The following is a 27832-nucleotide window of genomic DNA, read 5'->3' on the forward strand; positions in this document are numbered from 1 at the left end:
TCATCAAAATTGAAAGAGCTAGAGAAGCAAGATCAAAAAACTCAAAAGCTAGCAGAAGACAAGAATAACTAAGATCAGAGCAGAACCGAAAGAGATACAGACACAAAAAAATCCTTCAAAAAAATCAATAAATCCAGGAGCTGGTTTTGAAAATATTAACAAAATACACTGACCACTAGACAGATTAATAAAAAAGAAAAGAGAGAAGAATAAAATAGATGCAATAAAAAATGATAAAGGGGATATCACCACAGACTCCACAGAAATACAAACTACCATCAGAGATTACTACAAACAACTCTATGCACATAAACCAGTAAACCTGGAAGAAATGGATAAATTCCTGGACTCTTATACCCTGCCAAGCCTAAACCAGGAAGAAGTCAAAACCCTGAATAGACCAATAACAAGGGCTGAAGTTGAGGCAGAATTAATAGCTTACCAACCAAAAAAAGCCCATGTCCAGATGGGTTCACAGCTGAATTCTACCAGACATACAAAGAGGAGCTGGCACCACTTCTTCTGAAACTATTTCAAACAATCCAAAAAGAGGGAATCCTCCTCAAATCGTTTTGTGAGACCAACATCATCCTGATACCAAAACCCGGCAGAGACTCAACAAGAAAAGAAAACTTCAGGCCAATATCCATGATGAACATAGATACAAAAATCTTCAATAAAATACTGGAAAACCAATTTTAACAGCACATCAAAAAGCTTACCCATCACTATCAAGTAGGCTTCATCCCAGAGATGCAAGGCTGCTTCAACATACGTAAGTCTATAAATGTAATTCACCACATAAACAGAACCAAAGACAAAAACCACATGATTATCTCAATAGATGCAGAGAAGGTGTTTGACAAAATTCAATGGCCCTTCATGCTAAAAACTCTCAATAAACTAGGTGTCAATGGAACATATCTCAAAATAATAAAGGCTATTTATGAAAAACCCACAACCAATATCATACTGAATGGGCAAAAACTGGAAGCATTCGTTTGAAATCTGGCACTAGACAAGGATGTCCTCTCTCACCACTCCTATTCAATATAGTATTGGAAGTTCTAGCCAGAGCAATCAGGCAAGAAAAAGAAATAAAAGGTATTCAATTAGGAAAGGAGGAAGTCAAATTGTCTCTATTTGCAGATGACATGATTGTATATTTAGAAGACCCTATTGTCTCAGCCCAAAATCTCCTGAAACTGATAAACAACTTTAGCAAAGTCTCAGGATACAAAATCAAATGTACAAAAATCACAAGCATTCCTATACACCAAGAACAGACTTAAAGAGAGCCAAATCACGAACGAACTGCCATTCACAATGCTACAAAGAGAATAAAATACCTAGGAATACAACTAACAAAGGATGTAAAGGACCTCTTCAAGGAGAACTACAAACCACTGCTCAACGAAATAAGAGAGGACACAAACAGATGGAGAAACATTCCATGCTCATGGTTAGGAAGAATCAATATCATGAAAATGACCACACTGCCCAAAGAAATTTATAGATTCAATGCTATCCCCATCAAGCTACCATGACCTTCTTCACATAATTGGAAAAAACCACCTTAAACTTCATATGGAACCAAAAGAGACCCCACATAGCCAAGTCAATGCTAAGCAAAAAGAACAAAGCCAGAGGCATCATGCTACCTGACTTGAAACTATACTACAAGGCTACAGTAGTCAAAACAGCATGGTACTGGTACCAAAACAGAAATATAGACCAATGGAATGGAACAAAGGCCTCTGAGGCAATGCCACATATTGACAACCATCTGATCTTTGACAAACCTGACAAAAACAAGCAATGGGGAAAGGATTCCCTATTTAATAAATGGTGTTGGTAAAACTGGCTAGCCATGTGCAGAAAGCAGAAACTGGACCCCTTCCTGACACCTTACACTAAAATTAACTCCAGATGGATTAAATACTTAAACATAAGACTTAACACCATAAAAACCTTAGAAGAAAACCTAAGCAAAACCATTCAGGACATAGGCATAGGCAAGGACTTCATGACTAAAACACCAAAAGATTTGGCAACAAAAGCCAAAATAGACAAGTGGGATCTAATTAAACTACAGAGCTTCTGCACAGCAAAAGAAACAATCATTAGAGTGAAGCAGCAACCAACAGAATGGGAAAAAAAAAATTGCAATCTACCCATCTGACAAAGGACTTATATCCAAAATCTACAAAGAACTAAAACAGATTTACAAGAAAAAAAAAAACAAAAACACTGAAAAATGGGCAAAGGATATGAACAAACACTCTTCAGAAGAAGACAGGTGTGAAGCCAACAAACATATGAAAAAATGCTCGTCATCACTGGTAATTAGAGAAATGCAAATCACAACTACATTGAGATACCATCTCATGCCAGTTAGAATGGCATTCATTAAAAAAATCTGGAGACAACAGATGCTGGAGAGGATGTGGAGAAATAGGAACAATTTTAAACTGTTGGTGGGAGTGTAAATTAGTTCAACCATTGTGGAAGTCAGTGTGGCAATTCCTCAAGGACCTAGAAATAGAAATTCCATTTGCCCCAGCAATCCCATTACTGGGTATATATCCAAAGGATTATAAATCATTCTATTATAAGGACACATGCACACGAATGTTCATTGCAGCACCGTTTACAGTAGCAAAAACTTGGAATCAACCCAAATGTCCATCAATGATAGACTAAACAGGGAAAATGTGGCACATATACACCATGGAATACTATGCAGCCATAAAAAACGATGAGTTCATGTCCTTTTTAGGGACATGGATGAACCTGGAAACCATGGTTCTCGGCAAACTGACACAAGAACAGAAAATCAAACACTGCATATTCTCACTCATAGGTGGGTGTCAAACAATAACACATGGACACAGGGAGGGAAGCATCACACACTGAGGTCTGTTGAGGTGGGGACTAGGGGAGGAACAGTGGGAGTTAGGGAGTTGGGGAGGGATAAAGTGGGGAGAAATGCCAGATACAGGTGATGGGGATGGAGGCAGCAAACCACATTGCCATGTATGTACATATGCAACAATTCTGCATGTTCTTTATATGTACCCCAGAACTTAAATGCAACAAAACACACACACACACACACACACACACACACACATATATATATATATATATATATATATATTTATCCTGGAAGAAAACCAAAGAAAAAAATCTCTTTACATCAGCCAAAGCAAACAATTTATGAACAAGTCCTCAGAAGCAAAGGCAACAAAAACAAAATAGACAAATGGGACTTAAATAAACTAAAAATCTTCTGCACAGAAAAAAGAAAAAAAAAACCATCAACAAAGTAAACAGACAACCTACAGAATGGGGAAAATATTTGCAAGCCATGCATCTCACAAAAGGCTAATAACCAGAATCTACAAGGAACTGAAACAAGAAAAAAACAACAACCCAGTTAAAAGTGGCCAAAGGACAAGAACAGTCCTTTTTCTTTCTTTTTGTTTTTTTAATTTACTTTAAGTTCTGGGATACATGTGCAGAACATGCAGGTTTGTTCCATAAGTATACATGTACCATGGTGGTTTGCTGCACCTATCAACCCATCATCTAGATTTTAAGCCGCACATATATTAGGCATTTGTCCTAATGCTCTCCCTTTCCTTGCCCCCACCTCCCAACAAGCCCCAGTGTGTGATGTTCCCCTCACTGTTTCCATGTGAACCTAGTGAGGGGAACATCTCCCACTTATGAGTGAGAACATGAGGTGTTTGGTTTTCTGTTCCTGAGTTGATTTTCTGAGAATGATGGCTTCCAGCTTCATCCATGTCCCTGAAAAGGACATATACTCATTCTTTTTTATAGCTGCATAGTATTCCATGTGCCACGTTTTTTGTTGTTTTTTTTTTTAAGTCCAGTCTATTATTCATGGGCATTTGGGTTGGTTCCAAGTCTTTGCTATTGTAAACAGTGCTGCAATAAATATACATGTGCATGTCTTTATAGTAGAATGATGTATAATCCTTTGGGCATATACCTGGTAATGGGATTGCTGGGTCAAATGGTATTTCTGGTTCTAGATCCTTGAGGAATAGCCACACTGTCTTCCACAATGGTTGAACTAATTTACACTCCCACCAACAGTGTAAAAGTGTTCCTATTTCTCCACAGCCTCACCAGCATCTGTTGTTTCATGACCTTTTAATAACCACCATTCTGACTAGCATGAGATGGCATCTCATTGTGGTTTTGATTTGCATTTCTCTAATGACCAGTGATGATGAGCTTTTTTTCATATGTTTGTTGGCCACATAAATGTTTCTTTTGAGAGTTGTCTGTTCATATCCTTAGCCCACTTTTCAATGAGGTTGTTTGGTTTTTTTCTTGTAAATTTGTTGAAGTTCATTGTAGATTCTGGATATTAGACCTTTGTCAGATGGATAGATTGCAAAAACTTTCTCCCATTCTGTAGGTTGCCTGTTCACTCTGATGACAGTTGTTTTGTTTTTGTTGCTGTGCAGAGTTCTTTAGTTAATTAGGTCCCATTTGTCAATTTTGGCTTTTGTTGCAATTCTTTTTGGTGTATTAATCATGAAGTCTTTGTCCATGCCTATGTCTTGAATGGTATTGCCTAAGTTTTCTTCTAGGGTTTTTATGGTTTTATGTTGTATATTGAAATTTTTAATCCATCTTGAGTTAATATTTGTATAAGGTATAAGAAAGGGGTCCAGTTTCAGTTTTCTGCATATGGCTAGCCAGATTTCCCAGCACCATTTATTAAATAGGGAATTCTTTCCCCTTTGCTTGTCTTTGTCAGGATTGTCAAAGACCAGATGGTTGTAGATGTGTAGTGTTATTTCTGAGGTCTCTTTTCTGTTCCATTGGTCTATAACTCTGTCATGGTACCAGTACCATGCTGTTTTTGTTACTTTAGCCTTGTAGTAATGTTTGAAGTCAGGTAGTGTGATACCTCCAGCTTTGTTCTTTTTGCTTAGGATTGTCTTGGCTATATAGGTTCTTTTTTTGGCTCCATATAAAATTTACAGTAGTTTTTTTTCTAATTCTGCAAAGAAAGTCAATGGTAGCTTGATGGTAATAGCATTGAATCTATAAATTACTTTGGGCAGTATGGCCACTTTGATGATATTGATTCTTCCTATCCATGAGCATGGAATGTTTTTCCATTTGTTTGTGTCCTCTCTTATTTTCTTGAGCAGTTGTTTGTGGTTCTCCTTGAAGAGGTCCTCCATGTCCCTTGTAAGTTGTATTCCTAAGTATTTTATTCTCTTTGTAGCAGTTGTACATGGGAGTTCACTTATGATTTGGCTCTCTGCTTGTCTATTATTGGTGCATAGAAAAGCTTGTGATTTTTGCACATTGATTTTGTATCCTGAGATTTTGCTGAAATTGTTTATCAGCTTAAGGGGTTTTGCGCCTGAGACAATGGGATTTCCTAAATATACAATGATGTCTTCTGCAAACAGAGACAGTTTGACTTCATTTCGTCCTATTTGAAAAAACCTTTCCTTCTTTCTCTTGCCTGATTGCCCTAGCCAAAATTTCCAGTACTATGTTAAATAGGAGTGGTAAGAGAGGGCATCCTTGTCTTTTGCCAGTTTTCAAAGGGAATGCTTCCAGCTTTTGCCCATTCAGTATGATATTGGCTATGGGTTTGTCATAAATAGCTCTTATTATTTTGAGATATGTTCCATCAATGCCTAGTTTATTGAGAGTTTTTAGCATGAAGGGATGTTGAATTTTATTGAATTCCTTTTCTGAATCTATTGAGATAATCATGTGGTTTTTTTCACTGGTTCTGTTTATGTGATGGATTACATTTATTGACTTGTGTAGGTTAAGCCAGCCTTGCATCCCAGGGATGAAGCCAACTTGATCGTGGTGCTGGATTCACTTATGATGTGCTGCTGGATTCAGTTTGCCAGTATTTTATTGAGGATTTTCGCATCAATGTTCATCAGGGATATTGGCCTGAAATTTTCTTTTTTTCGTGTCTCTGCCAGATTTTGGTATCAGGATGATGCTGACCTCATAAAATGAGTTAGGGAGGAGTCTCTTTTTTTCTATTGTTTGAAATAGTTTCCAAAGTAATGGTACCAGCTCCTCTTTGTACCTCTGGTAGAATTCAGCTGTGAATCTGTCTTATTCGGGGTTTTTGTTTGTTTGTTTTTGTTTTGGTTGGTAGGCTATTAATTGCCTCAATGTCAGAACTTGTTATTGATCTATTCAATGATTTGGCTTCTTCCTGGTTTAGTCTTGGGAGGCTGTAGGTGTCCAGGAGTTTATCCATTTCTTCTAGATTTCCTAGTTGATTTGCAAAGAGATGCTTATAGTATTCTCTGATAGTAGTTTGAATTTCTGTGGGATCAGTGGTGATATCCCCTTCATCATTTTTTATTGTGTCTATTTGATTCTTCTTTATTTTCTTCTTTATTAGTATGGCTAGTGGTCTATCTATTTTAATCTTTTCACAAAACCAGCTCCTGGATTCACTGATTTTTTGAAGCGGTTTTGTGACTCTATCTCCTTCAGTTCTGCTCTGATCTTAATTATTTCTTGCCTTCTGCTAGCTTTTAATTTGTTTGCTCTTGTTTCTCTAGTTCTTTTAATTTATGTTAGGGTATTGACTTCAGATCTTTCCTGCTTTCTAACATGGGTATTTAGTGTTATAAAGTTCCCTCTTAACACCGCTTTAACTGTGTCCCAGAGATTCTGGTAGGTTTTCTGTCTGTTCTCATTGATTTCAAAGAACTTATTTATTTCTGACTTAATTTTGTTATTTACCTTGTAGTTATTCAGGAACAGGTTGCTCAGTTTCCATGCAGTCGTGCGGTTTTGAGTGAGTTTCTTAATCCTGAGTTGTAATTTGAGTGCACTGTGGTCTGCGAGACTGTTATGATTTCCATTCTTTTACATTTTCTGAGGAGTGTTTAACTTCTAGTTATACGGCTAATTTTAGAATAAGTGTGATGGGGCATTGAAAAGAATGTATATTCAACTGGTCCCAGATCTCAGACACTTCTGTGGTGCTGTCCATGGACAACAGCCGCTCCCTGGACGTGGAGAGCATCATCACTGAGTCAAGGCACAGTATGAGGAGATAGCCAACCACAGCTGGGCTCAGACTGAGAGCATGTACCAGATAAGTATGAGGACCTGGAGACTCTGGCTGGGAAGCACGGGGATGACCTGCGGGAAGGCATCCCTGGAGGCCACCATCGTAGATGCCCAGAAGCATGGGGAGCTGGCCATTAAGAATGCCAAAACCATGTCCGAGCTGGAGGCTGCCCTGCAGCAGGCCAAGCTGGACATGGCGCAGCAGCTGCATGAGTACCAAGAGTTAATGAACACCAAGCTGGCCCTGGACATCGAGATTGCCACCTACAGGAAACCGTTGGAGGGACAGGAGAGCTGGCTAGGGTCTGGGATGCAGAATGTAAGTACCCATATGAAGACCATCAGCAGCTATGCAGGTGGTCTGGGCTCGGCCTAAGGGGGCCTCACAGACCCCATTCTCAGCTATGGCCTGGGCTCCAGCTATGGCTCTGGTGCAGGCTCCAGCTCCTTTAGCCACAGGAGCTCCACCAGGGCGGTGGATGTGAAGAAGATTGAGACCCGTAATAAAAAGCTGGCATCCAAATCCTCTGACATCCTGCCCAAGTGAACAGCTGTGGCAGCCCCTCCCAGCCTGCCTCTCCTGTGGCTGCTCCAGAGCCCAGGAGGGAGGCCGCTGTGCAGGGGAGCACAGGGAACAAGAGACCCACCTAGGCTCAGCCCTAGCCTTCAGCCCACCAGAGGAGAGTTTACTGCGTGGGGACCCCTTGTGCCCATGCCTCCAGCTACAAAACAATTCAATTGCTTTTTTTTTTTTTTTTTTTTTTTTTTGGCAAAAATAAAACCTCAGCTAGCTCTGGAAAAGAAAAAAAAAAGAATGAATTATTCATAGCAACATGGATGAAACTGGAGGTTATTATACTTAGTGAAATAACTCAGAAACAAAGTCAAACACCACATGTTCTCTCTTACAAGAGGGAGATAAACAATGGGTACACATGAACATACAGAATAAAATAATAGACATCAGAGACTCCAAAAGGTGGGAGGATGGGAGGGGGGGTGAGGGTTGAAAAATTACCTATGGGGTACAATGCTCATTATTTGGGTGGTAGGTACACTAAAAGCCCATACTTCACCACTAAGTCATATAAGCACGTAAGAAATCTCTACTTGTTCCTCCTAAAGATATATTTTTTTAAAAATTTATTTTAAGAGCTATCAGAACAAAAACCTATGTGTATTCATTACCTTTCAGTTGTGAGACATCTAACATGGTATTGCTTCAGAGCTTAAGTGGAGTAACAGGAAAGGTGGAGTGGCCCAAATGGCACTGAGAAGTCATGATTAAACTGCATTTCATAAAAGTGCTCCTGTATTTTTCTGGAGAAATTCCAGATTTGTTAAATCCACACAAGCCCTTGATATTCAAGGACATATGCATCATGATGAAACAAACAACCTGAATCAATCAACAAGCAGACTGAAGTCTCAACCACATTGCTTGTTAGAGAAAAATATAGTACAGGTGACCAAGTTCTACAGGCTGTTTGAAACATAACAAGAACTAAGGCTGAAAGTAAAATCCTGTGAGGGAGTTGAGTGAGGAATGAATCTCAGGGCCTTCACCTCTCACTGGCCTCTGGTCAGGAATTTTCTCTCCAATCTGAATAAATTGCCCTCATTCTTCTAGGTTCAGAGTAAACAGAACCTCTTCAAAGATGCTGACTCCAGCCACCATCACCTACATACACACACTCCCCACCTCTGACCCATCTAAACCAGGTCTCCCTGCTATAATCCCCATTGCACTCTTTATACAGTGTGGTGGGAATGCCAAGAAGAAAAAGTAACTACAGATGTGTTTGTGTCATTGTGTTTAATGTCTATGTCCTCCATTACACTATAAACATTATGAGGGTGAATCCATGTCTCTCTCATTTCCAGCTGTATCCCTTGTGTCTAACTCATAGTAAGTGCTCAATAAGACATTTACTGAAGGAATGAAATGCTCCACCATTGCTTTCTCTCTCTGGTACTCTGGCCATGGCAACCTTCCCACCACTGGCTTCCCAAGGATATGATACTAGGAATATTCTTTCTGAAAATAGCACCTCTAGGCTAGGACATCTGCTCTATATTCCTGTCTGTTCCCTACCCTGAGCCATGCTCAATGATATAGAAGACTCAAAAACCTAATACCTTCACAACTCATTTCTCTTACAGCCAAGGCCAGAGTCATGCCTAGCCACTTAGCATGTCCTTCCTCTTTCTCCTGGACCCCCTGTGGTTCCCACCTGTACCTTGAGAGATGAGGAGCTTCCTGCACAGAACGCATTCCCAGGCTCGGTTTACCATTTAGTATGCAGAACAAGAAAGGTAACTGACTTGGGAGTTATAGTAGCTAACACACAGGACTTGAAGTCCCACAGATTTAGTAATCAAATCTAGTTGGACCACTTTCTAGTTCTGTAATAATCTCAGAAAGCCACAGCCTCAATTCCTCATGTATAAAATAGGGAAGACAATACCTCACTTAATATGTTGTCCATGTCTCACACAATATGTAAATCTCCCCTGCCTTTAAGACAGAAAGAAGGTTTGATGAATCTCCATTTCATACTTATTGTAGGGGCTGAATAAATGTTTGTTGGAACAACCACAATGGGTTGTTGAATATATGTCCAATATATTTATGTGGATTGATTTTCCTCTACAGCATGAATGCCACCAGAACACTGATTTTTAAATTAAAGTAGTATTCCTCCTTGATGTACAATCCTCTAGTATCATATACCAGTATAAACTGCAATGTTTCACTGAAGAGTCTTTAAGAATTATTGTGGTCAAGTTGGTCAATGAGAAGCCCTGTGGCTCTCTCTCGTACAGAGCAAGCCTACCAGGATAATATCTTCTTTGATCTAAATTCCAGCTAGAAACTTGCCTTTCGTTTCCGTTTCTAATCTTCCCCAAAGCTCTGCCTTACAAAGAGGTTCAAATTCTCACATGGTGATTGTAGGGAAATAATGAAGCCTGGGATTTTCTGTTTGAGCTGTGTGGTATTATTCCAGCTGTTGCTATGAGAAACTTTGTCAAAAAAATAGACAAAGATGAAGTTAAGAAAGTCATGCATATTATCACAAACCAGCAGGACCAAAGCCTGAAAAAAATTTTTGCTAAGCCTAAGAGAAATAAAAATAAGAAATAATGATCATATTGATTGACTAATCCCACTGAATAAACAAGTATTACAAAAAGATGTATTTGCAGGAACAATCCATGAGGGTTTATCAAGGATTACATGAAAAAAAGTTGTTACATTAAAAATATGGTTAAAAGTAGCTTAAAACAATTACCTAAAAACCTTTTGATCACTTAAAGAGACAGGCCTATTACTCTAAGTTATAAAAGCTGTAGCTAACATTTATTAGAGGCATCCTGCAGCCAGGTACTGTGCTAAGATTATGCATGCATTAACTCATTTAATTCTCATAACAACCTAGAGAGATGGTACTACTATTATCTCCATTTTATAAATAAGCTAATCTAATCTTATAAAACTTAAGTAATTTGCTCACAGTGATATAGCAAGCAGAAAAGCAGAGATTTGAACTCAACTTCATCTGACTCAAAAAATGGAACTCTAGATTTGAGAATCATGGGAAAGGTAGACACAGTCCTGATGAACTAGCAGCTTGATCGTGTGATTGACAGATAGTGAAGAGGTTAGGAGCAAGGTTTCTAAAGAGAAGTGTACCTTCTGTATAGGCAATCTGACCTTCAGCCACCAACTTTATAAAGATTCAGTTAGAAGTCTATGTATGACTTGCAAAGTCTTCCTTTAGTCCGGGATATGATTGATGCAGTTTTGTTTGTTTGTTTGTTTGTTTGTTTGTTTGTTTGTTTGTTTGTTTTGAGGTGGAGTTTCGCTCTTGTTGCTCAGGCCAGAGTACAATAGCACGATCTTGGCTGACTGCATCCTCTGCCTCTTGGGTTAAAGTAGTTCTTCTTCCAAGTAGCAGGGATTACAGGCTCATGCCACCATGTCTAACTAATTTTTAGTAGAGACAGGGTTTCATCATATTGATCAGGCTGGTTTTGAACTCCTGACCTCAGGTGATCCACCCTCCTCAGCCTCCCAAGGTGCTAGGATAATAGGCATGAGCCACCACACCTAGCCTGATGCAGTTCTTATTACTTCCCTACCGACTTCATATTCATGTAGACCCAGATAAGAAAAGATGCAAAACTTGTGAAGTTGTGACATCATCCTGGAGAAATTAATCCTCACCAGACCATGAATTTGTGTACTGTCAGCAAGAGCAATACACCACGAACCCAGGGAGTGCTGAGCTGAGCTTTAGGACCGCTCCATGACAAAAGGTCCATTCACTTGATCCTCTGAAAAAAAGCAGAGGCAGGTGGCAGATATTTAAAAACATCAATTGTCATCATTAAAGGTGGGAGAAAACTATTGCCAATAATACTCCGTCTAAACTATTATGACAGGGTAAACTTATAAGTCTTAGGTCCAAGGAGGAAGTCAACTTTTCTCAAAAATCCTGTAATTCTGAAGCTCACTGAGCCATGCTCTTTCTGGGCTCACTGAAGACCAGCTACCTGTCTTATTGCTGACAATCACAAAGGTATCAAGAACTCTGTGTTCGGCTGATTTTTTTTAATTTTGTGAAACCACTGGGAAACTTGGATATTTTCTGGAAACGGGAATGTTAATTAAATATGACTGGGGTTGAGAGGGCAAGGTAAGAAATGTGTTTCCCTCCACATCTTGTATTGAACCTGATTTGACCCTCTCTGATTCCCTACTGTGCAATCAGTGGAATGGTAAGGAAGCCACCTCTGACCCCTGCAGGAACTGCAATCTTGTCCTAGGCTTGGGAAACGTTCATGCTTGGTTTTCCTCCTTTTGGAACAATTTTAAGGGCTTTCATCCCCTAACATGTTATTTAATGCAGCACCTCCAGGAAATAGAACTTTTAACTTCAACATTGCTCTCAGTGGTCTCTCATGTTACCAGGCCCCCATGGGAACCTTCTCATCCTCCCCATTGCTGTATCTTCCTTCCCCCTACCCCTTCCCACCAGTTCCCACACTCACTGAGTAAGGAAGGTCAATCTGAATACATCTGTCCACATCTCCGGAATGTCACAGAGGAGTAACAGCTGTTGACCTCTGTTCTGAACACATTATCCTGTTTGTCCCAAAAGAATCTTGGGCGAGTTCCAGCTAATATATGCAACCTCTACTTCCTATGGGGAGCTTAGGGCCTGCACAGTATATTCCCCACACTTGCTTTTTGGCACTGGTATAAATACAACCTGCTTTCAAGTACCAAATCCTGTCATTGCTATTAATAACATTAATAATTATAATAATAATAATGGCCAAAATTTATCAAGCATTTGCTAGATGCTAGATATAGCACAAAGCTAAAAGCATCCCAAGTTTCTAAGCTTTAATTTTTCCTTTAAGTTTTAGAAAAAGCAGTAATTTTCTTTCTTCCTAAGTGACTATACTTCCACTTCTTAATATACGCACACACACAAAACCTTTATTAACCTCTCATGGGCACAGACGATAAAACTGAAGACTGTGTGCTTTCTTCTAGAAATATCAGAGGAAAAATAAAGGGACTTGATGAGAAAAAAATACCTGAATCTGAGATGTTTCAAGATACCCAATCGTAAGGTAAAGAGCAAAAGTAAAGGGGCTACAGCCCAAGGCAAGGTCCAAACAAATCTAATATTTGTCTGAGAATCCATCCAGAAATACCTATTAACACCACAGTGCACATGATGTCATGTGTGCATTGTCTCGAGGAAAATTTCAGGCTAAACTTGTTCTTACAGAATTTAGCTTCCATAGCTGGATGGTGGCAGGCGCCTGTAATCCCCAGCTACTCGGGAGGCTGAGGCAGGAGAATTGTTTGAACCCAGGAGGCAGAGTTTGCAGTGAGTCAAGATCATGCCATTGCACTCCAGCCTGTGTGCCAAGAGCAAGACTCCATCTCAAAAAAAAAAAAAAAAAAAAAAAGAATTTAGCTTCCATTATATTACAGATGGCTCAGATTTGGAATGATTGGTACTTGGCTCATCATTCTCTTCATTGAGGGGCCAAAGTCAATAGTGGAAACACAAGGAAATCTCATCCCTTTCAGGAATCTAATCTAGGCTGATCTCTCACACTATTGTTCATTGTGTGAAATTCACCCAGCTTTGTTATATCAAATTGTTACATGACTTTTCTAGAAAAATTGGAATTGTGTAGCTGGCCTCTAAGCCGAACAAATGACAGTAGAAAGGCCTAGAATGAGCTTGACACTGCATTGGCTCACCCAACAAACCTGTGTTCAGAGACTATAACACAGCCCGTGTTACTCTACACCGTGGTGCCTGGTCTCCAGGGCGCTCCAGTCTGGAAGAAACACTGAGGAAGAAGGCCCTAACTTGCCTGAAGAGGCTTCTAAGGGCAGAGATGCTAGGATTTGGAGGATAAGCAAAACTGGCCAGAACAGCATGGCGAAGAGAGGACCTTCCCTTCCAAGCAACATATACACTACTTGGAAAAGCTTAAAAGTGCATGGCTTGCTAAGGGAACCACAAGGAGGTCAGTGTGAGTGAAACAGAAAAGACACTGAGGATGGGCCCAGGAGATGACAGATAGTTGAGGCCAGTGACAAAGGACCTTTTATGCCTTGCTAAGGAGTTTGCTGTTCGTACTGAAAGCAATGAGGAACCATCATGACATGGGTCAGCACACAGGTCTGGGTTGCCAGTACAGATTTAAGAGGCAACAGCGTATAAAAGCCAGGATTTCAAATAGGTTGAATCTCTTACAGCAATCCCAATGGACTGAAATCAGCTGTCTGACTCACTGTGTTGAACAGAATTTCTGAAACCTCATATCAGTTCAATGGGAGCATAGGAAGGGGAGGAGGTTCATAGGAAATAGCACTCCTGGGACTCCCAGGTCAGCGTGAGAATAAAGCCATGAATCCAGATCAGATTGCAGGCTGCTGTTCCCCACCTGTTCCTTAAGTCTTGGCATTTTTCCATTGTTGGAGTTCGGGTTGGCTAACAAATTACTCCTTTCTACTTGCTAACTCAGTTCTAAATCCTATAAGACAGGCCAAGAAAGACAAAGGAGTCAGGCAGATGGAGATGAAAATATCACTGATTGAGGACTACCCCACGAACATGGCTGAGCTATGCAGCCACAACAAGCACCCAGAATTATTAGGCAGACCTTTCCACTTGTCACAGTTCTTGCCCAGAAACCACAGGTCCCACCTCAAAGGAGAGAGTCTTTACCACTAAGCTACCATGTGGCCCAGAGCAGGACACTTGCTCTCTTCAGGGAGGCAGGTCTCAAAGGTGGGTGCAGGTGGCAGCAGGAGGCAGAGGGAGAAAGACTGAGACATAAGAGATAGAGCATAATCTGCAGGAGAAAAAAACAAGGCAATGAGAAATGGCCCTAGGATGCCAGCTAATACTTTAGCATTTATTAAGCAGAAGCAAGCTTCCTTTGAGACGGTCACACTTGTCTAGGAAAACAGAAGTTTTAGCAATTACAGATTAAGAAGCACTGTTCAGGCGCTTTCAATTCACACACATTATCTCATAGAAACACTGTGTAGGAGTCATTGTTATTATTCCATTTTATAGATGGGAGGATCTAGTAAGTAGCAGAAAAGGATTCAAACACAATCTTTCCAGTCTAAGACTGTAATCTTGGAAAAGCTGATGGATTCTTGGACTCTGGCTTCTTGCTCTTTGCCATTAAACTATCACTTCAGAATGAGCTTCCGCTAGCCTGTGTGAATGAATGAAAGGGGCATTATCAAAAACTATCATTCCACTTGTGTGGTAGAGGGTGGGAGGTGGAGGATGGGGGTGAGTGAATGGCCTCATAAACTTGCAAGTTCAATTTCTAAAATCTCTGAAGAAATGAACAAACATTTCTTCTTCCCTCTCTCCTCCCTCCCTTCAAGCTGCAGAAATAGAAGCATTTTAATTTCAGCAGCGGGGACTAAAGGTGTAGTGTTTACTCTGGGTGCCATCCTCAGACATTTGGAAAATCAGGCTAACTTCTCAGGGCTTGCTGTTAATGCTGTGTCTCTATTGAGAAATTCAGACTTCCTAAAAATAGCATCCATAAGATGCTAAGCAATGAGAGGTGATTTGCATTCCACTTGCAGATGTTGTCCCTGAACACTCTGAGGCTACCACCCAAGGGAATAGGGAGGGCTCTGGCTGGCTGAATGGACTTTCTCCAGGTCCTAGAGGTCAGAGTTTCGAGAAATTGTGTCGGTTCTTTTTCCAGATCTTTACTTAGGGAAGGTTTATGGAAGTGTAAAATATGTACCCAAGATTGTGGGCATGTTCTCTTGGATCTCTCTCTAAGCTCTCTAGAACCATTAGTCTCTTTTTATTTCTCAGAAATTCGGTCTCTGAATTAGTCAACAAGCTGGACAAAATTACGTATGTGTTTCTGTGCAAACATGAGGTTAAGTACTTACTGCCTCTTCCCTTTTTCTACTCAGTCAGAATGCAAAAAATGTCTCACATGAAAGTGGCTGTGTGAGTATTCTATCCGCAACATTCCCATTATATCTGATTCACGAGACTGTCCAATAAGTCTGACAGCTCTTAACCTTTTTTGTGTCAGGGACCTCTTTGGTGGTCTAGAAGCCTAAAGATCCCTTCTCACAATCATGTTTTAAAATGCATAAAATAAAATACATAGGACTGCAAAGAAAACTGAAAGTTTTGAAATGTAGTTTTCAAATTTTGTAAACAAATAATCGTGATCTAGTAATAAATATGCTTTTTTAACATATTAAATAAAATCTAGCTATGGTGTGATACTACCATAATTTTGAAGCAGTGGTAAACATAAGTAACATTTTGAGACACCTGCAACAACTATAATGTGACATGAAAATATCTGTAATTCTATTGATGACAGAGTGACAACTGCTGCAAAAATTACTGTGGTTTGTTACTTAAATATATCATTGAAATCTTAAAGTTTAGTTAGAGAGGATAATGAAAATGAAAGTGTAATTTTTTCTTAACCAGGTTTATGCTGGACCCCTAGTTAAGAACCCCTGAATACATCAGTATATCTGGTTCCCATCAGCATCTCATCTACCCACATGTGGATGACACACACACGCACACCACTGCATTCCCTATGGTCTCAATACGGGAATCTGGCAGCATTTTAATGACAATCATAAAGGACACTTCCCAGATGGTTTATGCGGTGAAAGATCAAGGAGCAGAAAGGGCAAATAACACTGTAGACCTCGGTAGCGGTATTCTCTGTAGCCTCCACTTCCAAATACTAGTTGGGTAGGAATGGCCACTCCCAATCACAGTTTTCTCCTTTCCTCATGATACCTGGACCAGAATGATAAACTGTACACTTTTACCTGTACTTGGTTTACTCCCACACTTTAGATAGAGTCCAACATTCCATACTACTCACTGCTGCTCTGCAGGGTGAACATGTGGTAGCTGAGACGAGGCTCCACGTGCAGTGGGAGGACCGCACTCAAGCTCGGACCGCTTGCTGTGGAGAATGATGTAAAGCTTCCTGAGTGCTCTGCAAACATTCCATATCCACCATTTGGTATCACGTCCTTGACAACAGATCCAAAAATCCTTAGAGGACTTCTGCCAGTTAGGACACATTCTCTCCCTCACTCACTCCGCTATAGACTCATGGGCACTGTTTTTTAGCCTCTGAAACACCAATTGATTTTAGGCCTGGTCTTTAACATGAGTTTTTTTCCTCTAAAATATTTCTTCCCTTTACTCATCCCAGGCCTTTTCCTTCCTCCTGAAAGTTATTTCTGACCACCCTATGTACTTCCATTTAATTCCTACCTCAATATCTAGTTTACTTTTTATAACTGGCCACATAAAACATAATTTTTTTTTTTTTTTTTTTTTTGAGACAGAGTCTTGCTCTGAAACCCAGGCTGGATTGCAGTGGTGTGATCTTTGCTCACTACAACCTCCACCCCTCAGGTTACAGCAATTCTCTGCCTCAGCCTCCCAAGGAACTGGGATTACAGGTGTGCCCCACCACGCCTGGCTAATTTTTGTATTAGTAGAGACCGGGTTTCACCATGTTAGTCAGGCTGGTCTCAAATTCCTGACCTCGTGATCTGCTCATGACCAAAGGGCTGGGATTACAGGCATGAGCCATTGCGCCTGGCCACAAAACAAAACATAATTATTTTATGTATTTTGTTTATTTGTCTGCGTCTTCCAGTGAAGGCTGAAATTTTTTTTAGACAGAGTCTCACTCTGTCACCCAGGCTGGAGCACAGTGGCACGATCTCAGCTCATTGCAACCTCTGACTCCCTGGTTCAAGCAATTCTCATGCCTCAGCCTCCTGAGCATCTAGGATTACAGGCATGTGCCAGCAGGCCCAGTTAATTTTTGTATATTTTAGTAGAGATGGGGTTTTGCTATGTTGGCCAGGCTGGTCATGAGCTCTTGGCCTCATATGACCCACTCACCTTGGCCTCCCAAAACACTGGGATTACAGGCATGAGCCACTGCACTGGGCCAAAGGCTGAACTTCTTAAGGGCAGGGATTATGTCTGGTTTGTCCACCTCTGTATTCCAGCAACAATACAACCCTTGGCACATAGCAGGCACTCAACAAAAATTTGGTAAGTGGATTAATCAGTAATAAGTATTCCCTTTTATAATAGGGGAGTATTCTCTGTAATACACAATATACACTCTAGGCTCCTACACCAGAGCAGTCATGGAAGGTAGTGAGTGGGGTGAAGTATCAAATACTCATAAGCATCCTCTGTTTTATGGACAAGAAGTGATATCTCGTTTGGCCTAGTTTGTCTGTCACCTGTTGATCCAGCTGCCACAATTCACCCTACTTGCTGTGCCAGAATCTAACAACTGGTGTGAATAATTCTGTGCCTACTTCTCTGATTCCAGGAGAGATTATGATATGAAGCACAGAGCTGTTGTTTGTTTGTTTGTTTGTTTGAGACAGGGTCTCATTCTGTCACCCAGGCTGGAGTGCAGTAGCACAATCTCAGTTTACTGCAACCTCTGTCTCCCGCATTCAAGCGATTCTCCTGCCTCAGCCTCCCTAGAAGCTGGGATTACAAGCACCTGCCACTGTGCCTTGCTAGATTTTTTTGTAATTTTTAGTAGAAACAGGGTTTCACCATCTTGGCCAGGCTGGTCTTGAACTCCTGACCTCATGATCCACCTGCCTTGGCCTCCAAAGTTCTGGGATTACAGGTGTGAGCCACCATGCCCAGCCTAGAGCTGTTGAATCTCTGGAACCATGCGTGGAGTTTGGCACCTCAAGGATGTTCCAATCCTGGCTGGCTAAGCACCCCTTCTGGCAAACTCTCTAATGTCAGTGTCATGGTACAGGTCAACTATGGGGTGGTAGTCACCTCCCTGGAATTCACTTCCTTTGCAAGCCATTCATTCATCCAACAAATGATTACTGAGAATTTTACTCAGCGATAGGCCCATTAGTGTGAGCTGGGAAGACAAAGACAAATAAAGCATGCCCTCAAGTGGCTCATAACAGACAAGTAAACAATGACAACTTGCACAAGGTGAGTTTCTACTTTCACATTGAGGGAAGCAGAGCGTATTATCCTGGCTCATAAAGAACTACCTTTCAAAATATCTATAAAACTTTTCAAATGAACCAGCCTGCTAAGCACACCCACAGACATGTTCATGTGTATGTGTACATGTATGTATACATTCACATTTGCTCTCACAAGATCCTGAAAGTATCAAAGAGAAAATGAATCTCCCTCCTAGGGTCATATGAACCAGACTTTACCATTCAGCACAATTACTGTTGCTTTAAGAGACTCTGGAGCTCCTGCACTGCCCAGCCCAGTAAGCACAATGGAACATTTTCCTTGGGATTACCTCACTCCTACTGACCCACACAGGAAATAATTATTTTTGTAGTCACCAGTAAACAGTGAAACACACTTACTTGAAAAATAAGCTCTTTTTGACCCTGCAAGACAGTGACTTTACAAGTATGGCTGAACCTAGTTTCCATCCAAATTCAACAATGTTGTACGTAAATGGTGCCTTATTCTTGGATTGTGGGTTCCCAGATCCAGACCACAGTTCAGAGTTCTGCCAAAATGGCACAGCAAACAGTGATTTCCTTGTATTTCTGGCTAAAGAAGAATGTAGCATCAAAGAAATATCAGATTTCTTTCCCAAGATAGAATATGAAAACTCCATAGATGCCCTAGCAACACATTCAAACACCATAGTCATGTCTGAGAAAGTGCTGCTGCTCTTTCAGATGTCAATCATTGGGTGCGCCAGAGAAATATGCCAGCATTTAAAGGAGTCAGTGTCAGTGTTGGGCAAGATTTTTGAGTCGAAGTGAAAAATCCAGATCTCACTCCCTTTTCTGGGGCCTAGTATCATAGCCATGTAAATATAAGTGATGCCATTTCTGGGTTGCACCCTTAAAGGGAAGAGGCAGGCCATATGGGTCCTAGACCCATATAGGTCCTAGGCTGGCAGAGTTATGTGATAGAAGCCACCTGGGTTCCAGATCCTTGAGCTATCATAGCAGTCCAGGACTCCTTAGGTCCAGATTTTTAGATGAGACAAGAGAAGCCATCCTATAGTAGTCCTCAAAAGCCTGCACCCTAAATGGAAACTGCAGAGTGTCCCAGGAACCAATCTCAGAGAAGTAAGGCTACCTGTTGAAAACAGGTAACTTGGGGTAATAAGGCAATGTTCTCAGTTATCATTGACTCTATTCTACCGAAATCCGAAGTCACAGAATTAGGATAAATGCTTGACTTCCTTGACAGAGACCCAAATAATAGCAGTTTAGGCACACTAGATGGTTTTTCTTGTTTCATCTAACAATCTGGAACTAAGCAGTCCAGGACCGGTATGGCAGCTTAAGGGTCTGAAATCCAGGTGCCTTAGATCATGTAACTCTGCTGACCTCGGACCTATATGGGTCTAGGACCCGTATGGCCATGGCTACTCCCAGCTACATGTTGGGTATTCTGTTACTATAGAAAAAAGGAAAATTAATGTTGGGGGATAGCCGATAGTTTTCTACAGTCATCAATTTTCAGATAACTCCTTTGAATGATTGACAAGACATAGACTCTTGCTGCAAACCTATTGCAGTGTGCCTCCCTCCAAACCTGCTCCATTTATCAGGCTAGCTGCACCATTATGACAAACTGGTTTGCCTAAGCAAGGAAAGGCTGTGAGAGTAGAGCTACTGCGTGTGGTAATCCCTGACCAGTTGAGTAAGCAGGGCTGTCCCTTCTCCTGGGAAACTCCCTTGATGATGCCTCTGCTGGGTCTAAGAGTGTTACCTTTTTCCTGTAGACCAAAGACTCTGCTTTGATGACCATAAGCCCCAGAGGTTATTCCATGGTGTGAGAATGACCTTGTCTCACTCTGTCTTCTCTACAGCCCTAATAGGAGAACAAGCTAGTAGTAAGTCAGAGTCTCAAAGCTCCCAGGCAGTTTCAGCCTTGGAAAAGAGAGAGGGTTTCTCCAACCCTGAAACCCCAAAGGAGTAAAGTACAAGAAAGGGGTGAAGGCGAGGCACGGTGGCTCACACCTGTAATCCCAGCACTTTGGAAGGATCACCTGAGGTCAGGAGTGACAGCCTGGCCAACATGGTGAAATCCTGTCTCTACTAAAAATGCAAAAAATTAGCTGGGCACGGTGGCACGTACCTGTAATCCCAGCTACTCAGGAGGCTGAAGCAGGAAAATCACTTGAACCCAGGAGGTGGAGGTTGCAGTGAGCCAAGATCACACCACTGCACTACAGCCTGGGCAACAAAAGCAAAACACTGTCTCAAAAAAAAAGAGGCTACATGTCAACTTGGAACTTTTGTGTGGACTTCTGAGGTCACTCCAAGAATACTATTTCTTGGAGTGAATACTGTATCAAGAGGAAGCTTGGGAGTAACTGATCCAGCCTTCTTCTTGGGTCATTTTGGAATGAGACTCACTGACTGCTAAAGCTATAGAGAATTCCTAAGCAGGGACTTCCCAGAGATTTTCCTTCACTACGGAGGAAAAAATGAGGGGCTCTGTGCTGGATGGATTAGAATCCCACCTGGTGTTTACCGAACTGCAGGATATGCTTAATATCCTGGCATGAATAGACCATCACTTGGCGGCAGCAGACAGCACCTGTTTGTAGTGTCTAGTCTGTTCAAATAAACTCAGTGACGCTCCAATACCAAGTAATATAAAAATACCAAAGGTACGGGTGTTCAATATCTCAAAGATAAGCTGAGAAATGAATCAGTACGGGGTGTCAAATTGAAACAATTTCTGTTGAGGGAGAATGAAACATAGAAGTGAGTCTGTTTTTGTGTTATTAGCAGAAATTGTAATATATTATCAAATTATGATTAAGTCATAGCAAAAAAAATTTGAGTGGAGAAATATTAGTTCTACTTTATGAAAAAACAAAATATTTTCATTTAACATAGATCTACAAACTATAGAAACTTTGAGATTTAAGCAATCCCACAGTCGATTTTAGTGATTGTCTGTAATGCATGTGTGATGGCTGATACATAATGTTCACACACACACACTACAGAGTACAGGACAATAAAATCTTAACAATGATTTTAATTACAAAACTATTCCAAATTCCAATTTAGGTCTCTGGTCAGGGAACATTAGGACATCCTTTTCCTGTTTCTGCCTTGTCTAAAAGCTGGGACAAACTCTTGGAAGGGGTCCAGGAGGTCAGGAAGAAATTATTTTAAGTGTTGTTATGTTTGGGAGAGGCAGCAAGGCAACATGAATTGAGCTCTATATCTGCATCCCTGTATAGTAAAATAAAGCATGACCCAAAAAGATTCTCTTTTGTTAATTTCTGGCAGTGGGCAAGGGAAATTGCACAAATGTCTTACACAAGACCTTAGTCTCTCCTTCCTTCACTCCCTTAGCTCGGTGTATGCCCCTCCATTAGCACTTACCTCATTCATTACACTGTAATTACTTGCTCAAAGGCCTGTATCCAGCACTGGCCTGTGGCATGGGAAGGAGTTAAGAATACTAGCCCTGGAGCCAAATTGCCAGGATTTGAATCCTAGCTCTGTCATTAACTAATTTCTGTGACTTTGAGCAAGTGCCTTAACTTTGCCAAGCCTCAGTGGCTCCATCTGTAAAATGTTAGTAGTTATAGGTCTAATATGGTGCCTATGAATGTTTTATGACAAATGAATGAAAAATACATCCCATTTTAAGGCACATCTTAAATAACTGTTAGCTGTTCTTAGCATTATTATCTAGAGAGAAATTGCATCCTTTTCATCTTTGCATCCCCAGCCTTCATAGTGTGGTTAACTCCTGAATGTCTATAAGCTGAATGAACTAATGAATGAGAAAATGTGGTGGAGAAACGGCATTCCCCTCTAATGTACCTCTCACTTTGCTCCAGAGCAGCAGAAAAGCCTGGTAAGTTTTGAAAGGATAACTAGGTATGTGTGGCTCAGTTCCAGCCGGCTTCCTCTAGAGCATAAGCTGCCTTCATGGGGCTCTTGCCAGACTCTACCCTTACAGCTTTTCCCTGCTGGGTAGGCCTACCCCTTGTCTCCCTATCTTCCCCTGGGGGGCCAACTGTCCACAAAAAGCAAACACTCTAGGCCGGGCATGGTGGATCATATCTGTAATCCCAGCACTTTGGGAGACTGAGGCAGGCAGATCACTCGAGATCAGAAGTTCGAGACCAGCCTGGCCAACAAGACAAAATCTCATCTCTACTAAAAAATACAAAAATCAGCTGGGCACAATGGCAGATACCTGTAATTCCAGCTACTTGGGAGGCTGAGGCAGGAGATTCACTTGAACTCGGGAGCCACAGGTTGCAGTGGGCCAAGATCACACCTCTGCACTCCAGCCTAAATGACAGAGCAAGACTCCATCTCAAAAAAAAAAAAAAAGTAAACACTCTATACTTCCCTCCAGGAATAGGCCCTCCCTGACATGGTTTGGTGCCATCAGAGACAGGGTCGGAAAGACTGATGAATTCTGGACTCAGCTAGTAAGTTTATAGGTCCTCACACGAAGCTATTCCTCCAGCCTAACCTGACCAATCACAAACATGGTATTTTGGCTTTCACCTGCCATTCACTTGGTTCATTCCCCATATGTTCTATTTATTGGGCCCTCTCCAAAACTCTAACAGTGGCTTAATAACAGGAAGTGTTTTTTCCTAATTTTAATTTTTCAGAATTTTAATACATGGCTGCTCCTGAGAGAAACTGAAAGTACACAGATTTCTGGGGGACTTAACAGTCAGAAAAATAGGGTACTGGTTGTTCTCTTTTTGCCTGTCCAGATCTATTTTTAGCTTTTCTCTTCTTTGCTGCACCTCAGGAGTTGACCACCTTGGACCACATCATCTAGGCTTTCTTGCCTCTGGCTTCCAGCTGGCCTCTACCAATTGCAGGAGATTCAAGGGTGAAAAGACAGAGAGAGACCAGAGCATTTGTTCTGCTACTCTTTCCCTGACTGTTTGCATTCCTCTACTTACGGCCACAGCTCATCTTCAATGCCCGTCTCCCAGGGCTACCATTCTTTCTGGGTCTCTAACACCGCTCACTCTCCTGCAGGGGCAGGCCTCGGAGCAGAAGTGACAGCTTCCCAACGTTGCTAGTCGCCTAGGTGCTTCGTCATATTTGTTAGTCTCCTTAATCCTGCCTGCAGCTCTACAAGGAGTCCCTTTGTTGAAGTCTCTTTCTCTCAAGGAGAGCTTTGACTGTGCCATCTCTTTCCCACTTGGACCATGATTGAAATAACTGATGAAGAATGACAGGAAGACCCTTTTGGGGGTGGACACAGAGGTCATGCAAAAATCCAATGTCAATACCCATTTGTCCTGTCCAGAAATATTACCCTTATTTTGATTACACCTCACCTAGCAACCTTCTGATAGTCTGACTTCATGTTGTTCTTCAATGTTGTTGTAGCTAAAGATATAGAAAACCTTGGTCAAACCCTATATACAGATTCTTGCGAGAGTTCAGTATCTCTTCTCAAATCAGTAGGTACTAAATGGTAAGTCAAAAGGAAGTGGTTGTGACAGAATTAGCTCAGTTTACTTTTTTTTAATTCTCCGGAAAAAAAAATCATAAATTTGAAGGGGTGGCATTCTAAGATAAAGAGCTCTAAGATCTGGGTTCAAAGATAAAGAATCTGAAGGTTAATAGGCATAAGTTTCTGAGAATACAGCCACTAATTGAACTTGGATATAGACTCAATTTTTATAGTCCAACTTTCTGATCTATTTCCATCTGTCCCTTTGTATTTTAACATACATGACTATTGACCTGTGTTTACAAATGAAAGCAATTTCTCACAGCCTAAAATTTTAATACAAGAATAAATTCTCACTCAAAAGAAACATCCGTAAAGATTAGTTCATTGACACTGAGTGTGACGGCTTATGCCTATAATTCCCGCACTTGGCGGGGGCTGAAGCAGGAAGATCACTTGAGGCCAGGAGTTCAAGAACAGCTTGGGCAACATAGTAAGGCCCTGAGTTTACAAAAAAAAATTTTTTAATTAGCCGAGCACAGTCGTGCACACCTGTAGTCCTATCTACTTGGGAGGTTGAGGTGGGAGGATCACTTGAGCCCAGGTTACAGTGAGCTATGATGGAACCACGGCACTCAGCCTGGGTGTCAAGGCAAGACCCTATCTCTAAGACACAAAACAAACAAACAAAATTAGCCCATTGAGAGAATTCTAAAAGGTAGCAGCCAAACAATAATTACTTTTCTATAGAAAAGGTGGAAAAACAGCTGGGCACAGTGGCTCACGCCTGTAGTCCCAGCACTTTGGGAGGCCAAGGTGGGTGGATCACCTGACGTCAGGAGTTCGAGACTAGCCTGACCAACATGGAGTTTTCAGCGAGCCGAGATCGTGCCATTGCACTCCAGCCTGGGAACAAGAACAAAACACAGTCTCAAAAAATAAGAAGAAGAAAGAAAGAAAATGTGGGGGGAAAAAATCCCAACCACCTTGTTCTAGCATTCCAAACGTTTTACAATCCAAAGCCATTATACCTTCTAAGCTCACTGACATCAAAAACACATTTTGCTGCTTCCTGCCATTTGGCCTTTGCTCACTCTGTGACTCATAACTGGAAACACCTTCCCCTGACCTCTCCATCTATCTCGCCTGATTCTCCAGCCTTCAACAGTCAGATGCAGTCTCCATTCCTCCACGATGCTTTTCCAACCATGGCAACATATAGTGTTTCCTGTCCTTTGAGTATTGCTGGCACTTACTGACATCACTTATCAAATTACATGACACTATTTTTTGACCATTTCACTGTCTTCCTCCAATTATATTCATGGGTTAATTCTTGGTGATTTCAGTATCCTTCCAATAACCCAGCTTCTGCTGTCTTTTTATTTACCCCTATTTAGTTGCCCTTTACAGCACTTTACTACCTAATCCCTTCTTGTCATTATCATTATTACCATTAACTGAACCCCCTTCATAATCTTAATTTCAAGCAGTTCATTCTCTAATCACAACCTCCAATATTTCAGATGACTCTGACTATAACCCAATGCCTTCCTGTTGACAAAGCCTACCATCTTATCATCACCTCTCAAGACCTTCATGTTCTTGTTTTTCTCCTTAACCAGCTTAAAGTCCAATATTCATTAACCTATTAGACACACCTTTAATTCTCCATACCTTCTCTACCTCCGTCATGCTCTGCCTGTTCTGTACCTGCATTTGAACATGGCTGGGAGCAAGCATAGAATCACTTTGTTCTCAATTTAGATTGTGACTTTCTTTATTGACTCTTTCTTAAAGCATTCAATTTGGGTTTCATAGAAACAATAATCCTCTTTCCTTTTGCACTCATAGGCTTACCTCTTATTTCATTAAATAATAAGTAAGTATAGTAACAAATGCAACTAACTGGTATAAACAAGTTTGGGAATAAACCAGGTTTACTCTTAGTGAGCATAAAACTGAAGAGTACAGAAGCATAGGGTATAATGGTGAGTAGCCTACTAACATAGAATGTGCAAAGTGCCATGGACCTCAATGGGATGCATTACAGAGGATGTGGAGAACCTCTGTTAATCTGGCAAGTCATTAAGTGAGAGTCAGTTACAAAAATGTCTACTGTACATGTATGCATAAAACTATAAATTCTGTAAATTAAAATCTGCAGGCCAGGCACAGTGGCTCATGCCTGTAATCCCAAAACTTTGGGAGGCTGAGGCGGGTGGATCATGAGATCAGTAGTTTGAGACCAGCCTGGCCAACATATTGAAACCCCGTCTCTACCAAAAATAAAAAATAAAAATTAATTAATTAATTAACTGGGTATGGTGACATGCACCTGTAATCCCACCTACTCGGGCAGCTGAGGCAGGAGAATTGCTTAAACCCGAGAGGCAGAGGTTGCAGTGAGCCAGATGGTACCACTGCACCCCAGCCTGGGCGACAGAGCAAGACTCCATCTCAGAAAAAAAAAAAAAAAAAAAAAAAATCTGCAAATAAGCAAAAAATGATTTACCTCTTACCACTTCTTTATTTCCAATATAAATAGTCTATTTGGGGCTATATTTGTTGGATTTATGGTAAGGCCATTGAGAAGCCTATCCATTTGCCTCAAGCTTCTCCATCGTTTGGTAGTCATGCCACCATTTTGGCTTCATTCAATAATGGTCATTTCTTTGTTGGTATTGTAGCATAAATATCAAGTATTTAAGATTAAGTAGCTTCACCCAGAAGTAAATTACCTCCTCCACAAAGCATGAAGATACCATTAAGGGCAGTGTCTCTGAATCGTTCGTTTTCATTATTGTTGTCCCCCTAAAGAACACTTTCAGACATTTTTTCTTAATTGCCCCCCATGAAATTTTAATATCATGCATACTGTATATCCATCTGTATGTTTTATGCATATATAGAGAGAGTTATACACTAAAAAGTAAGATTACATATACTCACAATCAATTTTCACTTCCTTGGGGGAAACATAGCTCCTGTTGAGAATGCATGACTCAGGGTATATGAGGTGCAACCTGTATAAGGTTCTCACTGAACTGTCCTCTGCTGTGACAAGGTAAACACAAATGGGACACTCATCTGGGAAAGTTGTGAGTAGTGTCCCATACTTCTATTTATTCATTTCTTTTTTTTTCTTTTTTTTTTTTTTTTTTTTTTTTTGAGATGGAATCTCGCTCTGTTGCCCAGGCAGGAGTGCAGTGGTGTGATCTCAGCTCACTGCAACATCTGCCTCCCAGGTTCAAGCAATTCTCTTGCCTCAGCCTCCTGTGTAGCTGGGATTACATACATGTACCACCATGCCTAGCTAGTTTTTCTATTTTTAGTAGAGATGGGATTTTGCCATGTTGGCCAGGCTGGTCTCAAACTCCTGACTTCAGGTGATCCACCCACCTCAGCCCCCCAGAGTGCTGGGATTACAGGTGTGAGCCACTGCGCCCAGTTTATTTCTTTTATTCTTTCTTTCTTTCTACCTCTCTTGCTGTCTTTATTCTTACCAATTCAGCTCTCACATTTTTTTTTTAATGGTAAGCAATTCAACACCGGACTATGAATAAAGAAGACAATATTTTCATCAAACATTGCACAATATTAAACAACAGTAGCAAATATGCCTTTTCTTTTCAAATTATTAGCAGAAATAAAATATCTGTGAATAC

At 40.9% G+C, this 27832-nt stretch overlaps 1 protein-coding gene and 1 pseudogene across 1 annotated transcript in view; one reads left to right on the plus strand and one right to left on the minus strand.

Annotated features, from left to right (window-relative positions):
• The window catches only part of CD28 (CD28 molecule), an 80899-nt gene that overhangs the window by 42167 nt on the left and 10900 nt on the right, over positions 1 to 27832 (minus strand). The window lies entirely within an intron of this gene.
• On the plus strand, positions 332 to 7663 carry LOC141584687 (keratin, type II cytoskeletal 8 pseudogene; annotated as a pseudogene).

The sequence above is a fragment of the Saimiri boliviensis genome, chromosome 5, assembly GCF_048565385.1.
Source record: "Saimiri boliviensis isolate mSaiBol1 chromosome 5, mSaiBol1.pri, whole genome shotgun sequence".
Classification (NCBI taxonomy): domain Eukaryota; kingdom Metazoa; phylum Chordata; class Mammalia; order Primates; family Cebidae; genus Saimiri; species Saimiri boliviensis.